At 33.6% G+C, this 10,988-nt stretch overlaps 1 protein-coding gene across 1 annotated transcript in view; it reads left to right on the forward strand.

Annotated features, from left to right (window-relative positions):
• Positions 1 to 10,988, forward strand: part of LOC135226444 (uncharacterized) — a 336,218-nt gene that overhangs the window by 183,538 nt on the left and 141,692 nt on the right. The window lies entirely within an intron of this gene.

Below are 10,988 nucleotides of genomic sequence, written 5' to 3' on the forward strand. Positions count from 1 at the left end.
GCATTTGCATGTTTTGTCAGTGTATAATCACGTTATTTTAACCGAGATTTCTAACAAATTTAGGAAACTTACACAAACACGAATAAAACTTTTGGTCAAAATAGCATTCTTTCGTCTTTGAGACTATATCGATGAACTCCACTCTGCTTTACAAACATGTTTCGACTGAACTTTCATTTATTGCCATCTAGTTGAATATGCTCTTACTTAAACAGTTTCTCAGAAATTGCAGATAAGACTTTCCTCACGACCGTACTATTTGAATATACTGTACATATTCTTCCTTCACTAACCTCCGATATTCTGGATTTTATGAGTTTATTGTAGCAGTTCAGTCACACAACACTAATTTGTTAGGAGGCTCGCAATTTCAAGGTTTGAGTTAAATCATACAGAAATGTTGTCGTCGACGCTTGAGTAAAAATCGAACTCTTGCCATTTCCAAGTAACTTTATAACTCGTTAAGGGTTATCAGTTATCAGTGTTATATGTGTCTACATGAGAGAGGAATGGTTAGATACTGCCCTGTCAATTTTCCGTCAACTTTTTAAAATATAATATAATAAATCTTTTGAGCTCTCTTGGAGTGACCTGACTGAAAATATAGGAAACATGAGCGAAAGTATATGAGAAGCCGTCGCTACCTCGGCTTGTTAGAAAGCAAGTTCCAATCATTCAGCTTTGGGAGAAAGGAGAAGTACTGCTCCTTCATAGTGAATCTTTCATTTCCGTTTAGTAAATAACACCACATTCCCCCTCGTTAATTGCTATTGGATTTCTCTCTCTCTCTCTCTCTCTCTCTCAGCCACTCTTGAAACCCTTTTGTTAAAGATAAATTGTGAAACCATGAATGGAAAACAAAACTCTCTCTCTCTCTCTCCCTCTCTCTCTCTCTCTCTCTCTCTCTCTCTCTGAATTCCCATACCTCATCAGCATTTTATTGCTTAAATTGCTCTTAGTGGAAATGGATGGTATTTCAGGTATTTAATTGGGGAATTGGTGGAAGAATTTTTAAAATTTTCCACAGAGAGTGGTTTTGATATGTATGTGTCATTGTAATGCTTAATATTGTTTGGCTAATGGTAATGGTTAATAATGGTTTTAAGAAGATTTATTTTCTATATAATGGAAAAAATGAGACTTCGGATGTAAAACTCCATTACGCATTATGATGTTAAATATGTAACTAAACTGTATACCATTTATTCAGGTCTTATCAAGGTTATAATATCTTTATTAAGCTATTAGTGTACGTAAAGGTCTCAAGTATGCTCCTTTACAGCGTATTGTGATGGCCTTACCAAAAAAAAGTACTTTCTTTCTAGGCATGGAGTGCAGACTACACGTAAATCTGCATCACGTTTAAGTGCACAGCTCATATCTTCGCTAAAAATAAATGACAACGCAGGTCTCTCGTTCCAGGTGAAATATCTGCTCTCGATTGCGCATAATTTTCGGCGTTATTATCGGGCAAAGGCTGCCACAAACGCACACGTAAATCCGCGCTTGAATTTCCAAAGTATTTTTAAAAATCCTTCATTGGGAACTGTCTGTTGATATATTTTCTGTAATAATGAAATAATTTCGTTTTTCGTGAAGTTGATGTCATTTTACCTAACGGAGAATGATGCAATTTATTTTTAAGAAGTCATGATAGGGGGTGGATTTGATAAAAGGGGAAAATATCTCTTTAGATATTTTCGAGATTACGAATTCGAAACGTTTCTAAGTGATGGTTTCTAGGTGTTTCTCTTTTTAGTTTTCTGTAAAGAAAAGTACTGAGATGGCTTTGTCTGTCCGTCCGCACTTTTTCTGTTCGCCTTCAGATCTTAAAAACTACTGAGGCCAGGGAGCTACAAATTGGTTATATTGATCAGCCACCCTCCAATCATCAAACATACCAAATTTCAGCCTTCTAGCCTCAGTAATTTTCATTTAAGGTTAAAATGAACCATGATCGTGCTTCTGGCAACGCTATAGGCCAGGCCACCACCGGGCCATGGCTGAAAGTTTCATGGCCGCAGCTCATAACAGCTTTATACGCTGTACAGAAAACTGATCGCGCCAAAGAAACTTGGGCGCATGTTTTACTTGTTGTGTCATGATTACTACTATACTGCAGTGCGCGAATTTTAATTACAATGAGATTTAGGGAAATTCCTCGACAACGCGCTCGGTAATACTATTAGTATTTCATTGTAATACTCTCCTAAAGAAGAAGAAGAAGAAGAAGAAGAAGAAGAAGAAGAAGAAGAAGAAGAAGAAGAGAGAGAGAAAGAGAGAGAGAGAGATTCAAATCCTATTCATTAAGTTTAGCAGCAGCCCAGAACCCAAAAATCGCGATCCCCATTTGCTTTAAAAGGAAGAAAGGGCTTAAACTTAAGCAGCGACAGAGAATTGAAAAAAGAAGCGTGAGAAATTTACTAAAAAAAACTGAAAGTCAAAAAGAAATTGTGATATAATACGCAATCAGCTAAGTGGCTCTGGGGGAAGTTCACGAAGTTACCTTTTCATTAATTAAATCATTGGAAACTGCATTAAGGGAGTCTTGCGAGAGAGAGAGAGAGAGAGAGAGAGAGAGATAGCAGGGGAAAGGTGACAGTGCCTTTTCACTGTATAGAGGAGAAAGAGAGATGAGTGAAGAGAGAGAGAGAGAGAGAGAGAGAGGATAAAGTATTTTTCTTTATAATTTTCTTCCCATAGCTATTCACGCATCTGGCATCTATGTTAACATGTATGAGGGAATAATTTGCGAAGCGGACAAATATCATAGAGAGAGAGAGAGAGAGAGAGAGAGAGAGAGTGTTCGTCAGTAAACATGTAATTTACTTTCATGTTTCTTGAAGCGAATAACATCTTTCCTCATTATAAACGAAAGAATAAATGCATCGCTCAAAAAACGGTGAAACTCATTTCCCATTCTCATATATCGTGACTACGAAAATTAAGCATTAGTAAATTCAAACCATTCTCATCATAAACAACCTTATTTTTTTTTATTTTTTTTTTTATTAATATTATTTTTTCATTTTTAGGAGAGGCATTTTGCATTATCGAGGTCAAAAAGTTTGCTTGGCTGCCTGGTCCAATTGACGTAGCTTAGGTTGTCACCTGGATACCAGGTATGTTAAATACTCGTTTGAGACACCATGTAATGTATCCGAGGAAGATTCTTTACAGTAGGATGACAGATGACAGATATCCATTAGAGGAATCGTAGAATGTATGAATCTTCGTTAGATGAATTGCTTTTCTATAAGAGAAAATGCCGATGGGACAGGCAGAATAATACTGTTTCTAGCTCAGGCCGAAGTATGAACTCTCTTTCATAGACTTCGTTTGATGTTACTGCTTCCTTTCAAGAGTAAAATCAACCCACTTCCATTTTCTAACCTGAAGGTTGTAAGAGTTAGGGACAACAATCAGGAAGAGAATTCCATAGGGTAATGATAGAAGGACAGACAACGGTCTCTCAAGTAAATGATTATTGTTACAAGTTTCAAAGTTTTGGTACAGCAAACATAGCAGGTAATTAAGTTTTTGGCAATTTAAATGTAGAAAACAGTTTTCAGAGAGAGAGAGAGAGAGAGAGAGAGAGAGAGAGAAGCACTATATGTTTACATGAATTTTTTTTAGAAACTCATATTGAAAGAGTATGTACGACCCAACCAAAGATTAATTACATATATAGTATATATATATATATATATATATATATATATATATATATATATATATATATACTATACTTTATATATATAGACACTTGTGATTAATTTTTGGTTGGGTCGTACATACTCATTCAGTATAAGTTTCTAAAAAAAAATTCATGTAAACATATAGTGCTTCTCTCTCTCTCTCTCTCTCCTCCTCTCTCTCTCTCTCGCTCTCTCTCTCTCTCTCTCTCTCTCTCTCTCTCTCTCTGATATTGTTTTCTACATAATTTCCAAAAAATTAATTACCATGCTATGCTTGCTGTACCAAACTTCGAAACTTGTAACAAAAATAATTTACTTGAAAGATCTTTTTACATATATATATATATATATATATATATAGATATATATATGATATATACTATATATATATGTATTATGAGATATATACATATATATTATATATATATATATGATATATATATATATATATATATAGTATATATATATACATACATATATACGTATATATATTATATATATATAATATATATACATATATATATATCACCATAATATATATATACTACATACATATATATATATATATATATTATATTATATATATATATATATATATTAATATATATATATATATAGTTTACACGTGTGTGTGTATGTATAATAAAAAAAAATGAACGAGAAACTGTTGTCAGATGCAACGTTCATTCAAGACAAGAGGGAGTTTACTCTTACTCATGTCATGAGATGATGTAAGCATGATACTCAAAATATTGCCTGATAAACCTTCACTGTTTACCACAGGTAAGCAACCTGGCAGGTTGACCTTGGTGCTCGGAGATAAGCCACGCTTGGGAAGGTTCGCAAACGTCTATCAGTTCGGTATCGTCACATGTGGTTTTGTTTGGTTTCGATTCTGTTTTTTTTGAGTTTATAGACGACAAAGTTCAACGAATGCAGAAAGGTGCATGAAAACGTCAAGATATACGAGGTCGTGTTTAGTACTATCTTCTGGAGATATAGTATACCCGAACAGCGATGTGAACCCAACACTTGACAGAAAATCGTTTGCAAACACAATCTTTAAGGTTCACAGGGTTTGATTTGATCTTCAAGAGACTTATGGAAGGATGGGCAAAGAATGGAACTCATAGCAAAAAGCGTCACCTATAACGCTCGTGCATTATATATATATATATATAATATATATATATATATATATATATATATATATATATATATATATATATATATATTTATACAGTATACTTTATGGATATACATGTATATATATAGTATATGTTTATATAAAATAGATTATACATATATATATTTATATATATACATGTATATATATTTGTATATATATATATATATGTATATATATTTATGTAATATATATACATGTATATATTTATGTATATATATGTAAACAAATATATATTTATGTATATCTATGTATATGTGTATATATAGATCTATCTCTATATATATATATATATATATATAACATATATATACATATGAGAGTTATTTTTATCTCTGCAACGCACATGGACTTACGGCATAGATGAACTCAATTCGTTCCAGGAGAACCTCAGCCAAAACTACCATTTACGAGACTTTAAAATGAGTATGAAGTACGGAGACCAATCTTTTTTGTGGTTTGAGAGAAATCAGCTGATTTACTAGAGAACATGCATCATAATTATAATGTTCATAATTACGTACAAATTGCTGTTCAGTAAATTTAATTTAACAAAATCCAGATTTTTAAGCAATTTATTTTAAAAACTTTGCTATCACACATAGAGTCTTTCGTCAGATTGCATGGCTTACAAAAAAAGTCTGATAATCATACAAATGTTCCCATAAAGATGCTCTCCATAGTTACACAGAAATGGGAAAATAGCGATCCGATGTTTATAGTGATTATTGTATTTTGAGTTTTATCTTTCAAGATATGTTTTAGATGATTTTCATATTGTTGTACTGAAAAAAAAACGGAGAAAAACAAAGGCGAATAATATACCATTTTAGAAATCGCGTTAAAATTAACCAAAATTTATAGCAGGGGTTGGCAAGATACGTTAATTATACTCTGTTTTTTCCATCAGTCCATCGTTCTTGGTGGTCGCGCATGTGTACACTGCGTCCCGGGCTTTAAATAGTTACGCTATGTGTAAGTTTTAGGTAAATAAAAAGACATCTTGGTGTACATTTGCAACTGAAAAGTGTTTTAATAATTTACTGTATGCGAATTATACCGTTAATATTAGAAATAGGATATTATTTAAAGGACGGGATGCAGTGTTACCATGCGCAAACACCACAGGCGGATCGACAGATGGAAAAAGAGTATAGGTAGCTTTGGTCTTCTTTAATTGCTGCTTGCTTTCTAATCATGAGTTGAGCTTACAGCTGCTAAACACTTTGTTCCGTAAAATCTTTCTCAACACGTTCTGATTTTCTGTAAAGATTGCTAGACACACTCTGGTTCATGTGAATAACAACAATGATTAATAAGTAAAATTTCGTAGCAGCTATCAGGAATCTTATAATTTGAGATGCATTCATGACTCTTTTTTTTTCTTTTATCGATGGATCCATTTTCGGGGACTTCTCTATACCTAGTTAATATCATAAAAAAGGAGCAATTTTATAAAACACCATAAAGAAAAGAAATTATTGTTCCGAAAGTTAATAATGAGAATTTCGCTATACCTTCACTCAGAGAGAGAGAGAGAGAGAGAATCACTTCGGTAATCTCAACTTAAAACTGGTGGGTGTGAATAGAATTCTACTCTGTCCGTCTGTCTTTTTATCATTATATATATATTATGATATATATATATATATATATATATATATATATATATATATATATATATATATTCATAAATATTTATTGCACATTCATTATTATATAAATAAATTAATTATACTTACTTAGATATATATATATATATATATTATTAGTAATATATATATATTATATATATTATAATATTTATAATTATATATATATAGAATATATATACTATATATAAAAATCGAACTCTGAGAAAGATATGCATGTCGAATCAGATGGTTATGTTATGATCACCGACGTGTTTCCGGACCACAATTTCCAAGGCTAAAATAACAAATTAACCAACATGAAAATGACTAAAAAATGAAAAAAATAAAAAAAAAGCAAAATGAAAATAAAAACTTGCAGTTACCATGAAAAGATTACAACTGATTAACAGGTATTGAAGTACAGATGCGAAACGCACCTAGTATATATTTCAAGCAGATAGATAGACAGTCGAGTGGACAGCGAAGGGCACCTCGAGTTCTCTCTTTAAGTATATCTTAGTTTGTAACCAGACCACTGAACTGAATAACAGCTCTGCTATGGCTTGGTCCTAACGATTTAGATTTCCATATACGTGTCTAGGATCCAATTTTGTTACTTAGCAACGGGGACCTATAGCTTGCAGTGGGATCCGAACCACATGATATCGAGAAATGAATTTATAATCACCAGAAATAAATTCCTCTCGTTCCGCACTGGCAGCAGCGGGAAGCGAACTCGGGCTACCAGATTGGTAGCGAGTACGCAACCCACTCGTCCGATGAGGAGCTAAACAATCTGTTTCATAAATATAATGATTCAAGAACCGTTGCAAGTTGGTCATTCGAAGCTCTACCCAATGTTTCTAAGTCATCATATTTATTATTCCATTCTCCCTTCAGGAGCCTCCGTGTGCAACCGACATATGCCCCCAGGTCTCATCTGGGGCAAGTGAATTTGTATATTACACCGGAGGTCTTTAGTGGTCTTGGCTTTTCTTTTTACTTGAGCAGCGAGCCGATCGTTAATGGGTTGCTTGTTTTCGGTTTTAAATTAATAGCCGGAATATGGCGAGTGATGATTTTCAATAATTCTTCATAAAAAGACTTTTTTATTGTATATTGGTGGAAGACTGGCCAAAAAGGGCAGTTGTGGAACAGTAGGTACAGTGAATTTGCACAGAAAACTTTGTTTAAAAATTTTCTAGCGTTCCTAACAGCTTGGATGGGAGGCAGTTGTCAAGAAATACTTCTCAAGATATGTAAAATTATTTCCTCATGGAAAGAGACCGAGTCAGAAGTCAAAATAAAAACCCTATGTAATATATATATATATATATATATATATATATATATATATATATATATATATTATATATATATATATGTGAAACTCTGTCGTGTAAAGAATATTTTGAAACGGATGCACTGTTAGATTTTCTACATTCAGTGAAAACGACGTGAATATATTTTGTGCAATAAATGATGATGATAGAAAGTTGTCGCTAGAAAACATTTTTGTGTAGATTTTATTTTTTGTGTCTGCAGAATTTGATTTATATTTCGTTTCTAGAAAAATGGTACAGGAAATATTCAGAGAGATTATTACCGAATACAATCGCCAAAGAAAATGATGGGTTGCTGCCTGTCTTATCCTGCCAATATGCCAAAAAGTAAGATTTTCTTTGCGCAAAATTAGATTTTATTTACATGGCTATGATTGCCTATAATTAGGGCAAAATACCTTACCATTGCAGTAAGTAAAGACATGGTCATTTTTGGATGGAATGCAAAATTTTTGTCTGTAATAACATTTTCAATAATTCTTAGATACCTCTGGTTGACATCCTTTAGTTTTCTAAACAGGAGGGGTGGAGTGAAAATTCTACCTTTGAATATGGCTTTCAGGGCAAGTATAGGTCAAAAGGAAAACTTTAGGTCACAATTATTTACATTTCTCTGCTTTCGTTGATTTAATCAATTTCATCAGAAAGGCCTTAGAATGAAACAGTTCAACACATCTTAAAAGCTTAAGAAATGTTACTTGTTACGTATCTGGTTCGCAAATTGCATTCCTTTTTGTCTTTTATTTTTCCGCCTCTCCCTACCTATAAGTCACTCACTCAGCTGTTCAACTCCTTTATCGTTGTTTTTATTCTATATTTCATTATAGTGAAAACTCTAATCCACTGTACAGTACCACAAATATCATAATGATGACTCTTGTTATGATAAATTAGCATTTATTTATGATCATCATCGTTGCTTTTGCTCATGGACCATTTTTCTATATTTTGCTTTGATAAGGAGACTCAGGCACAAATGACAAATCAGATTCATTTATTGCAAGAAAAATAATTAATTATCAATCAGTTATTAAGATAAGTTTACAAATTATTCATCTGATCAAAATGTCGGTTGATGTACCATGAAAGCAAAGTTTCTGAAATTGGCTTACCGGAGAATGAATCAGTGTATCAGTCATCATGAAATAGTAATGAAATGATTAATAAAAGAAAAAGTTTACGACATTCTATCGGAGAAATGGACAATCAAAGAAGTGAATCAAGACCTATTGCTCAGCAAAGAATCATTCTCAGTCTTTGTCAATTCCTCATTCCACCAAAGGATTAGATGATTAACCAGTGGATCAAGTCATTTGACCCTATCAGAGGATCAGTGACTCGATCAGACGTTAATGAACAATTCACGAAATATAAAAAAAAAACTTGTCTCGTCGAAACAAGGAAAAGCATCTCTGGCTGCTGTACGACGTCCTTGTCGCCTGACCTGCCAGATACAAAACTCCCTTAGTTGGGATTCATTTCAAATTGAGTTTGGAGTTGTCGAGGCGACATTTGGAGATGGGGGTTGGAGGCTGAGATGGGGGATAGTACATCCAAATCCCAATCACCAATGAAGCCTTCCTCCAACTCCATCATCATCATCATCATTACGGTTACTGAACCGTAATTACTAAAAAAAAGACACCGGTTGAATTCTTACGGAAAAAGTATCACCGACGCATCTGGAAATGAAGATTAAAATCTCTAATTGACTGTTTCTTATATATATCGATAGAAGAAAGTAGTCTCTCTCTCTCTCTCTCTCTCTCTCTCTCTCTCTCTCTCTCATTATTTGGTGATGTTTTCCCCTTAAGTGCTTCCTCAGCGAAGATAATTGGAGAATATCTTGAGGCTTTTGTTCAGACTCGCTCTATGTGATTCCATCAATTATTTTCTATTTTTTGTTGGAAGCGAAATCGATAATTAAACGCGTGCGTCACTTAATGGGAAAGAATAGCTTTATGACTGATATCGGATAATAATAGTGACAGTTATTGAGCAGTCGAAAGGAATCCCTTTGTCACAAGGAAATAATACCTATCTATTGGCTTTACCTACATGTTTCATCTCATTCGTTTGAAGCAAATTAAACAAATATTTCTGTACTCTTCTTTTTCTCGCTATCTGGGAAATGTGCTCTCAATTCCCAGGGAAAGAGTTATACGGGAAATGAAAACACCTTTCAGTTTACTTCAACAGGAATGTCGGTGAAGCCTCTCATTTGCGAGCCACTTTCGGATCTTTTGTGATGAGGTCAGGAAGCGGGAAGATGCTTATGCTGGTCTCTGGTATATAGTGGTTAGTGTCTTTAAGCCAATCAGATGTCTTGAGTTCGCGCCTCCCACCCCCGGTCAATGAAAAATCATGGGCTCTGTATCATGATCAGTTATTGCCGCGGTTCTGTGCTGTTGGTTGAAACCAGCATATTCTTTAGAAGCTCGAATTTCAACTCAGTGGTCCTATGGGGGCTGTTTCATACGAGTAGCTTCTTTCATCTACTGGATAAAATAAAATAAAATCTCATCATTTCTATAGGAACACGATCCTCACCTCCTAAAGCCACTCTTCCTAAACAAAAACTGCTGATCGGTTGGAACACTTAGACTGCTAGGGATATTCAAATATGTATGCAGGCAGGAGTGACAGAGGGCAAGGGATTGACAGTTTCATTTCTTGCGTACTCATCTTCTGAAGTTGCCTTTCGAAAAACGAGCCGGATTTCTTTAGGCTAATTCGAACAAATGTCACTGTTCCTTTTTTTTTTTTTATGAACGAATATCGTTCCTCGTAGTTAGATGGCTGTCAACCACAACAAGTGACCAACAGCATTATTTCAAAAGATTTCCTGAGAACTGGAAGGCTGCTAAGACCTTCTAAAGTCAACTCTTCTAAGCATAAAAGCGGTATGAGGATTACACACACACACACACACACACACACACACACACACACACACAAATATATATATATATATATATATATATATATATATATAGTATATATATATATATATATATTACATACATACATATACGTACTATACATATACATACATATATATATATATATATATATATATATATAATATATATATACATACACATACATAAGTGTGTGTTTGTATTCA

The sequence above is a fragment of the Macrobrachium nipponense genome, chromosome 14 (assembly GCF_015104395.2).
Source record: "Macrobrachium nipponense isolate FS-2020 chromosome 14, ASM1510439v2, whole genome shotgun sequence".
NCBI classification, from domain to species: domain Eukaryota; kingdom Metazoa; phylum Arthropoda; class Malacostraca; order Decapoda; family Palaemonidae; genus Macrobrachium; species Macrobrachium nipponense.